The 16,946-nt window shown below is 41.2% G+C and overlaps 1 long non-coding RNA gene across 1 annotated transcript in view; it reads left to right on the forward strand.

Annotated features, from left to right (window-relative positions):
• LOC137601601 (uncharacterized) overlaps positions 1-16,127 on the forward strand; it is a 48,860-nt gene extending 32,733 nt beyond the window's left edge. The window contains exon 4 of the long non-coding RNA XR_011037074.1: positions 15,110-16,127. This is a non-coding gene — a long non-coding RNA (uncharacterized lncRNA). The remainder of the gene's footprint in view (positions 1-15,109) is intronic.
• Positions 16,128-16,946: the final 819 nt, after the last annotated feature.

Below are 16,946 nucleotides of genomic sequence, written 5' to 3' on the forward strand. Positions count from 1 at the left end.
AGTAAAATACTTTTTTGCATGCTGATTCACTCTGGATAATACTAAATTCTCTTAGTTATTTGACTATGAAATATGAAACTTGATGAGGATGGCTTTGAATTATTTATAGGTTTCATTAACTATATTTAATGTTGTCTTAACTATCGAGCTAATCTGGATTTGACACAAGCAGGAAGAGTGTGTGAGAGGGAGAGGTGATACAAAGTGTGGCTACAGCTTCAGTGAAATGGCAACTGGTCAAGAGTCTCCAGTGGAGGAATGTGTCTAGTGAAATGGAACAATACCACCCCGGACTCACCTGTCCCACCCCACTTCTCCCTTTCTGACTCACTGAATGTGTTTTATAGTTGGAGTGCCGCTGCTTGACTGCAGCTTTGTTTGGACAAGTTTTTGATGTTTGCTTCATTATGTCTATGTTTTGCTGATTGATTTTCAGAAGGATTTGATTGAATTAAAAATGTCATTACTTTAGCGCTATCCTTCAAAGGCTTTTTATGCCCGTGTCAATAAGTGATAAAACATCTTTTCAGCATGAGCGCATATTTTTGGCCTTCTCTCTTTTTTTTTTGAGATGCAGGAAAAAGACAAGGTCTCTTGGAGTGAATAGGACGCCAATTAATTATACAATCATTGTCAGAGTCACAAACCTTGTGATGTGAGTTAAATGTAAACCAGAGTGCAATACTCTTATGGTAAAGCAATTTGTGTGAAGGGTAAAAACACTCACGCATTTTTAATCATGAGTAGTTTGAGTGTTTCTTTGCCACTGCCATTTAGATTCAAACAGTGAAAAGAGTACAGAACACAGACCACAGAGGAACCAATGAGCAGCTCACTGATTATTATTTTATGCTAAATTTCTGATATAAATTAAGCTAGAGCTCAGAGAATCTTCAATAATATCAAGTAATGAGGCTCTACTTAACTACTCAGGATTATAGGTGAAGTTGCACTAAAATCAGAACGGCTGATGAAGTAATGATTAATGAGTCATTCAGTCGGTTCTCCAAGTAAAAAAAATTTTTCTCAATTCTTTAAATAAAGTAAATGAACGGATAAATTACCAGTTAGTTCCTGAAGAATTCTTCATCCATTTTTGATAAACTAATTTCAGGCCCCGGCCACACGATGACAGATGTTTTGGAAACGCAACTTTTTAAAAACACATCAAAAACGATTCGCGTCCACACGACATTGTTTTCAAAAAAATCTCTGTCCACACGTAAACGCATCAGTGCGTTTTCGAAGGTGGCTATAAGCATGCCAAACCATGTGGTGGCAGTATTGAGTCAAATTTTATCCAATAGGAATCCTCCGTGTTTTGTTGTCACAACGTCATTAAGGTTTTCATTGCAGGCAAGACGTCAGCGTTTTTAAAAAGTCGCGGATACACCGTCCACACGACAACGCAGACCCAGTGTTTTTAAAAATATCCACCTCGGCCAGCGTTTTCAAAAAGTTGCATTTTCGTTCCGGATATCTGCGTTGTCGTGTAAACGTAAACGCAACATAAAAGTCGCGTTTTCAAAAAGTTCCGGCATCGTATGGACGGGGCCTCAGTTTCCTCCACTGGACCCTTGAAGTGAAATAAGTCCTCAACACCTCACTGTAGAAATACTTTCATAATTAACAAACACATAGGACTCATTTCAACAACCTGATCAACTGTATCTGCTGGTAACTTGACAGCATCTCCACAGCAGTTAGTAAAGTTCTATTCTAAACCATAATAGTACATCATAACTTGTGTGCGAATAAAATTTTGTATCATTAATGTAAATTTACAAATTGAACATTAACATTTGAAATAAATATAGACCTCCCTCTGGTTTGTAGTGGAGTAGAAGTATGACATATGGATTGATTGGAGTAAAAGTACTTAAAAAGTTCGGTTCTTTAGCATTGTGCTGTTTTCCACCACTGATTGATCCACCCAATCGTTCAAAATTTCCCAGTTGAGTATTTTAGGGAGACTTTATTTTTTGGATTAGTTAGTGCTTGAGTGTCTGAAACAAACACTCATATATCTGATTGAAATTCAGAGTTAATGGTGACAGGTTTTGTTGAATCTCTCCACACAAACCCTGCATAAATCAGTTACCACTGATGTGTCTTTCTTTCTCTGTGATTATGATGCTAATATCATCACTCTAAACAAAGAAACAATCGCAAAGACAGAAACGAGAGACATGCCGCTTTCGTTCACAAAAGCAGAAAAGCACATCCGTATTATGCAGAGCTGGATGGCTGTGGGGCGGAGGGCGATGCCGACAGAGAAGTGGCACCGGCCTGCTAACATGACCACCTGAATTATGCACAATCCATTGTGTTCAAATATCATAAATTGATGGGTGATCATCCAACCCCCTTCTCAGCACGGTTTGAAAATTATTATTTATGTGGCTGAGAAGCTGCAGAGAGACAATTAGTCATATTCGTATGCTGAAATTAATTGAGAGAGACGCGGGAGATAAAGAGGAAGAACAAAGACGGCTTTTTGTCACTTCTCCTCATCTGACAGGGATAATTAGATATATGAAATTGAAATTCCTCACCAGGGGTCCTGTTGACAACACCATTTTCTGTTCCGTTCCACTCCCCTTTTCCTTTTGTGTTCCTGTTTATGCTAATTTGGAACAAGTGTTTTTTGCTGACCTAAAAGCATCCTCCTCCACAGCCTGACGAAAGCATTCAGTGCATGGCAGAGATCGGCCCCTCACCACATTGAAGGACCTATTAGCTGTAAAACTATGACTTCTATATGTATGAATAAGAAATATGGTCACCCACTTCTGCATGGAGGCCCAAAGTGTTACACGAATAAAGAAGAGGTCATGAAGCTCTACTTTGCCACCAAACAGCCACACATTTTTTTTTTTAGATATTGACCCCATGACACTGATTCACACAAGACAAACACAGCAAACCCCCCCCCCCTCAAAAAAGAGAGAAAAACACACAAAATAATCCCTTCAACGAAAATCACAAGGCTTATTATAAAACAGGATCCATGAGTAATAATTTAAGCGTTCAATACAGCTTAGCTGTTTGTTTCTGGTCGAAGGTCGAAATTAGAAAATTGTTTTACAATTTGGCAATCACATAGTAGTCATGTAATTTATTTAATATGTAGGTTTTTAAAAAACTCTTTCGGTTGGTATTTGTTTGTATTAAATCAGTTGAGACATTTTTCATTGTCGTGTTGACAGTCCCCTCAGTAACACAGACGAACATCTGATAAAAGAACATTGTGGTTTGAGTGGAATTATGGGTTATGTCACCTTTCACCACAAAACTAAAATGGGCCTCTCATAGTCGTTTTCCGTTTATGAGAAACGACCGCTGTCATGTTTCTCACAGCTGACGGAGACAAAGTGGCGCATTACATCATAAACGGAGCCATGTATATACTGTATGTCTGAGTCCAGATGCGTGTTTACCTGGCATTAGAAATTGTAACAGCATTATTTTTGGTGAATATTTTAAAGTGACGTTTTTACAGCAGTGTTTATTAGTGAACATATCTGTCGTAAAAAAGAAGATCATGCTTGTGTTCTTCAAATCCAAAAGAGCTGTGACAGAACAGTTAACTAAGATGGTTATAGTGCTACATCTGTGAGGACTTCACATTGTTTTGTTTGAGTTACTATTGTGTGTGTATACACCAGTGAAAGGGTAGCAGATAAACACTAAATCATTGCGTTTTTAAGTACTATAGATTCCTTAATATTGTTTTTTTCTTTTTTCTTTTCAAAAATTTTTAAAAAAAGCAAGTGACAAGGGGGAAAAAGTGAAGATGGAACATGTTTGTAAGAAAGGGAAAGAAGGCAGGATGGAGATATGAATTGAACCGGAAAGAGCCTTGTGTCTAATGCTTGCCACATTTGCTCTTGAATGAAGGTCTAATTACCCATCGGTATTTGGTGCCAGTGTTCCCAGGTCCCGGCACCCCCTGGGCCCAAGCAGGCACTGAGCATCCAGAGCCAGCTGCCTCCCAAACACTTGCAGGTACACAGGCTGGGCTAATAGTCTGACCACAAGGGAGCCAGATGAAAGAGCAGGAAACTGCTGCCAGAAAAGCCTGAAAGGATTTCTATAAAGACAGGAGAGATGCGGAGATGCAGCAGCGGCTGAATCAACCTAAACACGAGGTACCTACCTATGTATGTGCTGAATAGTGTGCTGCATTTAATACCAGAGATAAACCTTTATGGCCTTAATCATGGGTATAAATTACAGATAATAGCATCAAGATGATGGAAGTTAGAGGTCTTTTACACTAAATATATTTATGAAGGCTTTTGGGGAGCGCAGGTCTTTGCATACAGTATATATAAATGTTAATAGCTTAATTTCTTTGAATATCCTCTGGAGGCTGAGAAAATGTTGTTGGCTGAGAGAAAAATAGCTCATAAACTGCAAATTCATTTGCTCAGAAAAAAAAAACAAAACCTCATGAGTAAGTCCAAACAAACTTTTTCCAATGTTTGTGGATTCAGAACTGAAATAATTTATTGAGTGTGATCAAAATCAAAGCAGTCAACTTTGTCATATCCTGTATTGTAACATGGCTGAAACTGCAAAGACATTTCTCACAATGTGACTCGACCATCACTGTCTTGCGACATGCCGTCTCTTTCAAAGCTCACAGTTATAACAAAATGTTCATGTCGAGAGTGTTTGATTCTCACTGTAGCCCTGATGACATCAACCAAAATCCCCTTCCAGAGTCATGGAGGATGTTTCACAAGTGTTTTTAGAGGCTGAGTAGGACTACTTACGATGAGTAAACTAAACTTCAGGCTTCAAATCAGTAAAGTGCATCTTTAAAATCAATACAATAAAATGTTTGCATGCTCATCATTGCAGTCTTACACATGGCAAAAACTTCTGCATTCATGGTCATTTGTGTCAGCGCGCATAGCTGTGTGAGCCTTCACCTTACTGTTATTTACAAATACAAACACGCTGGTGTCTCGGAACGTCTGTGTTTCAATCTGAATAGAGAAAACATGAGTAATCATCTATCTGTGTGGGATGTGATTTCCATGAAAGAGGCCGGCAGGGTGGGATGGGAATGCCGCCAGTTGTGACGACTCCAGATCCATCCTGAGGAACAGGAATTCCCACAAGCTGGATAAACATAAAGTCTTTGATAGTCTGTCTCTCATCTTTAAACATTGACATTGTCAGGATTTCTTCATATTTTAGGATTAAGTGCATGTGACGCGCCCCATGTTCTACATTATTTTAGGTCATATAATGTCATGAATTTTTGTGTCTTCATCAATTAAAGAACAAAATGGTTCCATCTTGAGCACCACTGGATTTTTCCAGACTTTCTGTCATATCGAATGGGACATGTTTTCTCACAAGTTGACTTGAGTTTGTACAGCCTGTGTTGATCAGCTGTGTTGCATGAAGTCTGTGGGGATTAGTGGAGAGAGAGCTGCGCTAGTAGGAGGGATTGGTGAGTCTAGTTTTTTAAGGCCTCCAGTATTACTTGTTTTCTTAAACGACATGCATCACTATTCAACGGGGAAGGAAGAATAGAAATAATACTGCAGTGGCAATGAGATGACAATGTGTAACTGATGTGTCCCACAGAAAGCGAGTTCTGCAGAGACTTTGATGAACATGGGGTTAACCTTAACAAACACACATGTCAATGTTGTTGCCCTCAGGAATTTTTCGATGTTTTTTTTCCCTCCAGGGTGTAACTTTTTTTGTGTTTAAGGCGAATGACTGACTGTATTTCTGTCAGCATCAGAATATCTAGTGTGTGCACTTCTGTGGCTATCTCTCAGCGAGCAAGCTTCAAACGCCACGCACACACATGGGCATTCTGTGTTTTCACAAGTAATTACTGTGAATCAACTCTTTGTGCATGGTTCAAGTCATAAAACAAGAGAGAAAGAACATCGTTATGCTAGTGGGGCACCTCGCTAAAACGCTCCAGTGACAGAAAATGAAAAGCTGTAATTCCTCCTGTGAAGTGAAGTCTGACTTGTTGCAGCAAAGCACTTCCTATCCTTTTGTTCAGATCTCAAAGGGAATTATGGGGGAGAGAGTTAGATATGGCTGCTAATAAGACCACCGAGCCCTGACCAGATGAATGTCTAAGTGATTTAGACCATGACGGTTGCATTAAACTAACAAAACCTGATTATTTTAGCCTGAATATTCAGGAACCAGGTGGTTTTAAATGATATTTTCCTGGTCACAAAATGACAAGAATCTGCATCCTACTCGGCTCGTCGCACCCTGGGACGCCTGACCATTAATCCCGCGTATGTTTTGTTGTTGCGGAGACATCGGCGGACTGAAGGAACCGCATGTTTCTGCAGAGCCGATGCCATCAGTCCTCATATTGATAAGCAAAGTGGATGCAGAGGGTTGGGGCTGGGTGAGGAAGAGGATGAGCTGAGGAGGGTGGTGGTGGGGGGAGGCGCGTGGAGATCAATGGGCTAATAAAACAAATCAATGGAATGAAACCACAGAAAAAAGTGAAGTCATTAATTTGCAGAGACAGGATGATCCCACCAACCACATGCATTGATTAGAAATGAGGTCTGTGGAGAACCTTCGGGGGTATCATATTAGTAGAGGGAAACAATGGCCTGGCTGGAGGGATGTGGGGGTGAGGGTGACTTACCTCTGAGGGTTTGCTGCTGTACTGATGTAGGAGAATAGGTTAACCGGTGGATCAATGGCCTCTTCAGCATAGCTCCAAGAAGACAGCGGCTCTGCGCTTTCCTCCCTGACGCACCGTCAACACAATATCTGCAGGTGTGATGTTTTCTCCATGCGTATGAGTGCACTCTCATTGATTTTCTTTTCAAACCAAGCCTACTCAAGCATGATTATGATATTGAATACATCATAGAGTACAAAGAGGTCTGCAAATAAGGTCAGAGGTGAGGGCTAATGTTCCATTTTTATCAATATTATTATTGTTAATCATGATTTTTAATCAATAGTATTGGGTTGAGTTATGCACACAGAAGCCTAATAGGAGGCGGTGTGAGTGTGGTTGTTGTGTGTGACTTACATGTGCAGCCTCATCACTAGGTTTCATTTTTGAGCCCATCCACTGCAAAGTTCTCCATCGGTCAGGGTTCATCTGATCTGCAGACAGAGCATAGCTTTTCTGCTGCCATTATGGGTGGGTGGGGGGTGTGGGTGGAGAATAGCAGGTGATGTGAGATTGACGACTTAAATACTTCATCAATCAATGCTGCAGCCAATGTGTTGTTTGGTGATTGGTGGAGAATTCAGGCAATCCATCTTTCCTCCCGCCAAATGGCATTCAAGATTCTCCTCAGGTTCTCCTTGTAATGCCTTTATTTCTTTATATCCAGGGTTAACCTACGCTGCAGATATTTGTTCGTGTAACAGGGTCCATTTTAACCCTTCACCTGTTATTAGAGGCTGTTCCAGGCTTATGCTGCAGGAAACTGTGCTCCACACGAGTAGACAGTCAATTCGCTATCACTGAAATTTGTAGCGATCAGTGTAATTACTGTAATTATATGTAAATGAGATTATATCCAAGAAAACTGGTACTTTAAATCAACTGCTGCACTTTATTTTAGCCCGCGTGTCTCTATAAAAACCTTATTTCACTGTCAATATGAAGGAGACATATTGAGCCAAATGGAAAAATATAAGAACATAACTAAAGCCTTGTTTTCCAGCTGAAGCACAAGGTAAGTCCTTCCACATGGTTAGAAATACACTGTCATCATGGAAGGTGACGGAAACAAGTCACCTCCACTATTTTGCAGATCTTCAAAGTATAGGTTCTAGTGACAAAAGGTGACTATTTGTGACTATAATAAGCTGTGTTATATTACTGGTAGCGGGAGTAGCTGGATGCGGCAATGACTGCAAATATATAAAATCAAAAAATTATAAAATATTTGTTAAATTTAAAAATTTATACAAAATTTTAAAAATATATAAAAAAAGGGGTCGTTAGTGGCTCAGTGGTAGAGCGGGCGGTAGAGCGGGTCGTCTAATGTTCCAAGATTGGCAGTTCAATTCCTGCTCCCGCCCAAAAAAAAACCACCCGGAGTGTGAGCTGACAGTGGGAGGTGTCAGCTCACCTCCGGAGCACTGCGGAGGCGCCCTTGAGCAAGGCGCCATCCCCCTTACAGGTTGGTCATGTAGGCGCACCAGGCAGGAGCTGCCCCGTCACTCTACCTTCCCCGGCATGCATACAGGCCCCTTGTGTGTAGTTGTTTGTTCAGGGCCTGTACATTACTATATATATATATATATGCATGTAAATTACAGACACTGGAATGTGCCACTAATTTCCCCTAGGGGGATCATTGGAGTATATAAAAATTAAAAAAAATATATATGTGAATGTACAGTGTGCCCTCGTCTTTGGCGGTTAATGCATTCCAGGAACCACACGCGATTAAGGAATTCCACGATAGAGCGACTATATATTTTTATCTTCTTAGTTACGGTAATTTAAACATTTATGAACCCTCCAAACACTGACATTAAACCACCTTCTAACTGTATTTCCTTCTCCCACACTCTTATCAACTGTTTAAAGCACTTTTGTGTCTCCCAGAAGTCTGAGACTCACGGAACATGGCGCACTTCCGGATGCCGTCAACCAATAGAATGCATGTACGGTATCACATGACTGTCTACCAAAAATCCGCAATGAGGTGAAGTCACGAGGTTTGATGCGCGAATGCGCGAGAGTGCACTGTATATATCTTAATGACATAACATGTTCCCAAGAGCAGATACATTTGTGGATAACAGTGGAGCAGGAGACTGATTGTGGAGATAGAATTATTATTTGCTTTGCTTTTTGACTTCACCCATCATCAATTGATATTTGACAAGACAAAGATTAAAGATATCCTGCGCTTGGGCAGTATTGCAGTTGGATTACTCAAGACTTTTTTTTGTTTTGCTTCAAATGAACATTTATGTAAATTCAACCACTTTTTTTTTACAGTGTATACAGCTTTTAGTGTTGGCCAGGAAACAATCTATTATTTCCATAAATATTTCCGTTCTGCATATAATTATTATTATATATGCACAAGTCCATTACAGTACTTGATGCAACAAAAGAGAACAGTCAATACAAGAATGTGCATTTTTTTTTAATTGTCTCACATTAACTTGATGCATCATGAGGCGTTACTTTAACCATTTAAATTTGTCTCCATCCTTTCCTCTCACTGTCTCCACCTTTGTGTGGTTATAGTGACGCTGAAGCCCCTGGGCTCCTTTAATTAAAGCACATCCTTTTTGTGTTCCCCTCAGAGTCCAGTGATAGAATAACTATGCTGCATTTAGCTCCTTGAGGAGTTAGCCAGTGTTGTGTCAGGCGGCCACTCACAGCTAAATCAACAAAGTCCTGCGAGAAGGGAAAGGGAGAGAGAGTGGAACAGTGAGCGAGCAACAAAGGGGGTGGGGGGGTAGGCAAGACAGGGGTTAGGGTGGGGGTGGGGATCCCACATTGTGTAAACCCTTAGCTTTTCACACTAAGCAACGTTTTCATGCTAAGCTGCGAGCTTGAACTGAAATCCTCTCGCTTATCCACAAATCCAAGATGAAATACTGTCAGATGGAGTGTGATCCAGGGATTGTGGTGGGAGACTGGAGGCAGGACACAGAAACCTGTGAGGGGGTGACACTGAGGTCTCGCTTACACCTGATAGTGACACCTCCCAGGTCATCCAATCACAGGCAGACAGCTGGCATTACACTGGTGATCAGATCTCACACAAGTAAACAAACACAAATATGTTTTCAGTATGCACTGACCTAATTTGGTGTTGTTTTCATCCGTCAGTCCAGCAGTAGTGAACAACACTCTGGAACAATGTATGCACAGCATTCACTGAAATGTGACTGACCTCCCAGTGACTCATTGGTTCTCCCAGTAAGAGCTTCACAAAGTTTCTCCAAACCTAACCACTCATAAACATGTTTAAAGGAGTCAGTGATTAAGAATATGCTTTATTGCATCCAGTACATCCCATGTTGTCTCCTTTCATAAATTAAGGTTACATGATGAAATAGTGTGAAATGGATGCTAAATTAAAATTTAGAGAGTCGGAAGAAATATTATTAAAAAATTAATATATTATTTAAATTAAGAGAGATAACAATGTAAACATATTTTGAAAGTTGAATTCACAGGAAGGTGTTTCACAGGTAGGAGAGCTCAGACGTATCTTCTGTATTAGAGTGAACTTCTGTCCAAGTGACGTCTCAGTGACACGACCTCAATCCATCGAGGATGCATCACAGCTGTACTTTGACCTGTACTCTTTTTGGACGAGTGTTTTTACTAGATATGAAGATGTGTTTGTATGTGTGTGTTTGTGTGTGTGTAAGGGGGGGGGTTAGGTGGGAGGAGCTTGACTGCGATGGCTCTTCAGTGACTCGTGTTGCTTTGATACCTGATGACCACACAGGCTGCACCATACTGTCCTTTCTGACTTCACAGCTTTATACAGTATTGCTTGATCATGGCATGTGGTTTGGAACACATGTTGTGCAGTCAGATGTTTCGTGCGTTTATGTTTTTTCTGTACTCGGAGTGATATTTGAAGGGTGTGTACGTCCCTCATCTCTGAATAGCTCTAAGGCACAGGCGGGAAATGGAGTCCTGACATTTTGTTTTGCATCAGTGCCCCTCTTTATTAGTGAGGAACAGAATCAGCATAGAATAATAATTGGAAAATTGTAAGCTTGCTTTCATTATAATTAGCAAGATCGCAGGATGCAATAAACCAATTATTTTACTTAAAAGCAAGTTTCCTCATCGCTCTGCCATGTGGCACGGGGTGTGTAACTTCATCCCACATGGACACACTGCTAAAATGTGAAACTGTGTCCCACTTCTTCCTCCTCTTCCATGTAAACACCTGCATGCTTGAGTGTGCTCAGACAGCTGAACACACACTGACATATGAACACCATTTAGGGAGAGCATACACACGCATAAACACACACAGGCGCACACCTCAACAACATACAAATAATTGAGTAAGATTTGCTGGTACATTAAGTTTAATGTGTTTGACATTCGGCAGGGGATATTGTAGGCATGGAGCGGAGTCGCCGCACTGAGCCTTTCTTCAATCAGGGCACTGCAGGGCTTCATTTTACAACCCCGGCGAAAAACTGAGACCCGTCAAAGCTAATTAGAGCTGTTGCAAATGGATGCAGGTCGTGGCTCTCAGCTCATTGGTCCACGTAGGGGTCACCAAAGGTCAAACCTCCAGTATGGAATGATATAAACAATCATCTGTGGACCCCAAACCAATCAATCCCTTTTAACACTATGCACTTCCTGGTTGACTGCTCTCAAAGGTCAGAGGTCAATGTACAAAAAAGACAACTGAGGCACTGGGTTTGGGAGTGGGAGTCACATCCTCCTCATTAGCTATTCATATGTGTATTGGTAATCAATACAGGAGCCAAATGTTCAAAATATTTGAATCAAATCTTTGAGGTGATCGGTTTTAAAGGACTTTTTTTTTCTTTCTCTCAGCTTAGTTAATCACATCTACTTCATTTAATTATCAAGTTGATTTTCATTGCAACAAAAAAAAAAAAGACACCAAACAGGTTCATTCATATTATTTTAGACCAAGTGAAACTAAAAGGGAAGACACATGATTATCTGTGAATATTATAATTGGTGGAGTTTATGTCATAAAACAGTGAGTGTGTGTGTGTGTGTGTGTGTGTGTGTGCGTGCGTGCGTGCTTGCGTGTGTGTGTTTTCTGCACATTGAATAAAATCTCCTCAACATCAACGTGAAGTTCCGCAATTAGCTGAGCAAAGAGAAAAGACAGACGGACGGAGAGAAAAGAGGAGGAGAGAAAGGGGGGAGATGGAAACCAACGCTTGAGGAATTGAATTACCAGAGCCTTTTCTCATTATCATTTAACCATCTTTTATGGCCCACCAGTAAGAGATGATGTTCCCATGACCCCAAACAATACACAGACATATTATTCAATCCTGCCTCGATGAAATTCCTGCAAATAAAACCTTTGTGCTGGGCAACAGCTAATTATTTGACAGATTGGCCCCCTTCTGGCTCAGGTTACAGTGTGGAGTTGCAATGTTATGGTCGCCCCCACCCATGCCCCCCCCCCCCAATCCAACCCCACCCCACACCACCAGCTCTCACCCACTCTCCCCCAGCCTCGGCGCAAAGAGGGGCCACTTTGAGAAAATCCCAGAGGGCCTCATTCTTTTCAGGAGATTATATATTTCTGGCCCCCTCCACCCCGTCTCCTCCTCTCCCCCAACCATCTATCCATCCAAAATCAGGGGAGCGTGGTGTGTGTGTGTGTGTGTGTGTGTGTGTGTGTGTGTGTGTGTGTGTGTGTGTGTGTGTGTGTGTGTGTGTGTGTGTGTGTGTGTGTGTGTGTGTGTGTGTGTGTGTGTGTACAGGGGGTCTCTCTGTCAGTGACAGCAGTCATTTCATAGTTTAAAGGGTGTTCTCAAGCAGAAATATTTAATCTTCCCACGAAAATAAAGTTTGATGGTGGAGGAGCATTATGGAGAGAGAGAAGGAGAGAGAGACGGGGGAGAAAGAAGAACTTGAAAAGCAAACCGTGTCGAATATGTGCCGTGTTACTCTGTATTTATACAACTTTGAAGAAGTACTGTACATGCTTGCCTATTTTTTTCATAATACCAAATTAGAGAGTGGGGAACATTAACGGATTAAAGTTTTGGGTGGGCATGCCTTTGGCTTTGATTCAGTCCACTAATAACAAGAGTTTGTCATTAGCGTTCGGACATGGACCACCAAGATAAATGCCAACACATGTTTAAAATATCTGAGGAGTAATGGCGTTCTCTTTCAGCCCTTTCCCTCCCCATAAAGATCCCTTGTTGACTCGACCATGCAGACATTTTGAGTTATCAGCACAAGTTTAATCTCTTGTTTATTTAACACCCATACAGATGGTATAATTCAAGAAGGAGTGTGTGTTAAAGGACCTGAAAACTAAACAATTAATTGGAATAATGGGAGGGAATTCCACTGTGGAACAACTGAATAATGGACTGTAAAGTTCCCGAGCTGAAATTATAAATAAATATGTATATACGTACATATATGTATGTATGAAAAATATTAAAAACTTTTCAAATTATTATTTATCCTATATTAATCTTATTTTATGAATATTTAAATTTATAAATAAATAATACGTGTATACACTAAACTTCATATGTATTGTGAGGAAGATTACTTTCTCTGGTTTCACTTTTGGTTCGGTGACAGCTCTAAAATGATATTAAAAGTCACTAATAATTATTCTAATCCTGGAATAGAGTTTTTGCACAACCCCTAAACTGTTTGCTACTGTGTTAGAGAAGTAAAACAAGGAACTGTTGCTACTGTATGAGACATATCTGCAGCAACGAAACAAATCAAAATGAAAACCTGCAGTAGACTTACAGTAACTGTGCAGGAAGTGAGTGACTCACATAACATATCATATCACAACTAATGAGAAGTAGCAGCTGTGTCTCTGCAGACGTAATTCTTGTTCTCATCAATGTATTTCTCCAACATGGAAGCTTATTTTTTTCTGTAATATATCTTGAATATCATAAGATCCTTTTGAGCATATTTTTTTTTGTTTTAGAAACCTCTTCATTCCAACTTTGGCCCATTTATCTTCAAGTAAATAGCTTTGCTACTTATTCCGGTTTGAACAAACTTTACTCTCCACAGAGTAGATCCTCCACCCATTGTCATTTTCCACCTTTTATGTCTGCAGCTGTCAACTGCTAGCCGGGTTCTGGTTGAATGTTTGGGGAGCTCGACTACTGTGCTCACCTGGCATGAACCCAAGTGAGAAGAGCCTGGAGTATTCATTGCTCAACCTGGGTTAAGGTCATACAATTCAACCCCATCCCTGCTCCTCTCCCCAGTGAGCAAACATATGGTCACGGAGCACCTTGAACATGTTTGGGTGACCAAAACTACTTGGCCTGAGCTGCAACAGCAAAAACAGAGGCACCAAAGGAGGTTCATGCCCCCCTTCCTGAAAGAGGGGGTGTGAGGCTGCCAACAACAGTGACTGTCATTCACTAGTTGCTCACACACAGGAAAACCCTTGTGAAGATCGCAACTGAGAAAAGCTTCCTTGCTCACATCTTCTCTTGTTTCTCTTGATATAAATGTGCACAATCACAAGGTAAAATATCATCACCCCGTTCCTCAAACAGCCAAGTCTTGTTTAATCGCTTCCACGTTTCCTCAGTGTTAAGCTCATTAGTGGGTGACCTCAAGGCATGTAGGGAAAAAAGTGAGAGAGACAAAAAAAAAAAAAAAAAAAATCTTTGGATAATGGATGCTTGCTGTTTTGAGACAGTAAAAATAAACAGGTCTGCGGCTTTGATAATGAATATGTTGTAAACATCAGCCTAGAGTGTGAGTTTATCACACAGGTCCAGCTAATAACCCATGTGTGCGTGTGTATGCAACGCCAGTACAAGCATTTCTACCTGCGTGTGTGTGTCATTGCGTGTATGTTTTTTGGGGCTGGAGGAGGATCTGCCTTTGCTGGGGGGGGGGGCTCGCTGTTAGACTTTGTGAATGGGATTTGAGAGTGCCTTTGGTGTCTGAGTGTCTGGCCCAGGTGGCGACTGGAAGGCCGACTTCATTAGCCTCAAAGAGGAAACAAAGGAAGATGCATCGTAAAAAAGTGCCATCCCTCATCTGTGAGGCCACCGCCTGACACATTAGGAATCTGTATGCTCAATTAAGCACTGGCAGGCTCATTTTTCCTCTCCCCCTCTCTCCCACACACCCACTCTCTCACTCGCTCTTGATAAAATAGAAATCACACTGGATTGAAGCAATGCTTCATGCACAGCGTGTTTCTCACATCGGAAGCATACTTTTGCTTGTGTTTGATTTTGTAGCGAGTGGACATGTAATCTTAAATTACTGCTAAATTACTTAAGAACAGCTATTAACATATGTTTTCTCTATAAGATTTAACAGTTAGTTTATTGCACTGAAAAGACTTTCGAATCCTTTCTCATAAATTCTATGACTGCTTTGTGTTTATTATTACAGGAGGAAGAGGAAAATCAGATGCTCAGGAGGACAGAGAATCACACGCCAAAAACAGATAATTCATACCCTACAATTTGCATGCGACTTCTATAGGTAGAACTATTCCAACCTACGTAGGAATCCTTAGAGAACAAACTACAGTATAACAGCTCCAACTGTAATATTACTGATTAATATTCTACAGGTTGTTTAAATTACTGCACACATAGACACACACATTTTCATCTCAGTGGCAACCTGAAGATTCTTATCTTTGCATGAGCCTCCTTTGAAAAATGACGATGAGTAGTACGGATATGGGTGAGTGAGGGTCTTAGGTTTGATGTGTGTATCAGGCGTCACCGTCGAGACGCATCAGCCTTTGATTTACGAGGTGAGCTCAACGTTTTTTAAAATCACTGGGGTCACAGCTCAGGAGGCCTCCGTCCGACACGTCACCACACTTCACAGACCTACCGTCTTTATATTATTGGACCCGCCTCCTTTTCTCTCTCTTTCCTGTGTTCTATCCCACCTCTCTGCCCCCACTCCCCCTCTTGGATCTTTTGAGGTCCATCAGAGAGATGAAAAATGACGTGCAGCTGGCAGAGGACTTCCTTCCTCTCACTGGGGTCAGCAGTTCACTGTGCTGATAGAGACCCTCACACCTCCATTAACCGAAGCACTGCTGCACTCATACAGGTCGCTTTGTGCGTCGCTGGACAGCCGTGGGTCGTGCGTTTGGCTGGATATCCCGTCACGACATTCCTCCGTTGCATATGTCATTGATTCTTTTGGTGGAGACTGAGAACTCAATGAAATTAGAGAAGATAATTAGAGATTTCTTACATCATCATGTGAAATTGTAAACTTTTTTGTATTGAAGTGATGAAATTACTGTGGTCGATATAGTTGAATGATTTATGAGAAAAGGCCAATAAAAGTCCAGTTTAATAATTTAAATCACCATTAGGAAAATATCAAAAGACCATGTTGAAGATGTCCATGACTTTTTAATAAAATTCTACATGTGAACATTTCTCATTACTGTCTTTGTTCGACTTCAATGGGTTTCCAGATGATGTAGTATATTGAGTTTTTTAGGCTGTTAACACGTTACATGGGTAGGAAGTCAGTTCAGACTTAGATTATCATAATGGACCAAAAAAGTTCAGGACAAAGAAGATTAAAAAATTTTAAATAATACTTTTTTAGATAAACGTAATATGATGAACATAAGACATCAAACTAAACTTCCGACAGGATGGATGACAGGAGGGGCCATGCTGGTCAGGTTTAGAGTACTCAAACAGTGGTGCTAATCATAATGCTAAGCCAGCCTTGTTGAGCAGCTAATTAGCTCCATTATAAAGATTCAGAGTGTCTGATCAGAGGCGTCTCGGTGTACACGGGTGTGTTTGTGTCTCAGTGCGTGTGTACAAGTGTGTGTACCGGTCTGTGCCGATTAAGAGGGGGATTAGCCGTCCATCCTGAGGAGGAGGCAACCAGGGGGTACAAGGGGAAAGAGAGGAAAAAAATAAGAGGGTGGGGGTGAGGGTTGAGGGGGGGGTAGCTGTGGTGGGAGGAGAGGGGTGTCCCCCTCCTGGAGACAAGGCCTGACCTTCTCATTTCATCCTCATTAGTATCTCATGTCAACAGAGCGGCCACTCCTTAATCATCTGCTATCATTCCGGGTCTGTACGCACACACACACACACACACACACACACACACACACACACACACACACACACACACACACACACACACACACACACACACACACACACACACACACACACACACACACACACACACACACACACACACACACACACACACACACACACACACACAC

Source organism: Antennarius striatus, chromosome 9 (genome assembly GCF_040054535.1).
Source record: "Antennarius striatus isolate MH-2024 chromosome 9, ASM4005453v1, whole genome shotgun sequence".
Classification (NCBI taxonomy): Eukaryota; Metazoa; Chordata; class Actinopteri; order Lophiiformes; family Antennariidae; genus Antennarius; species Antennarius striatus.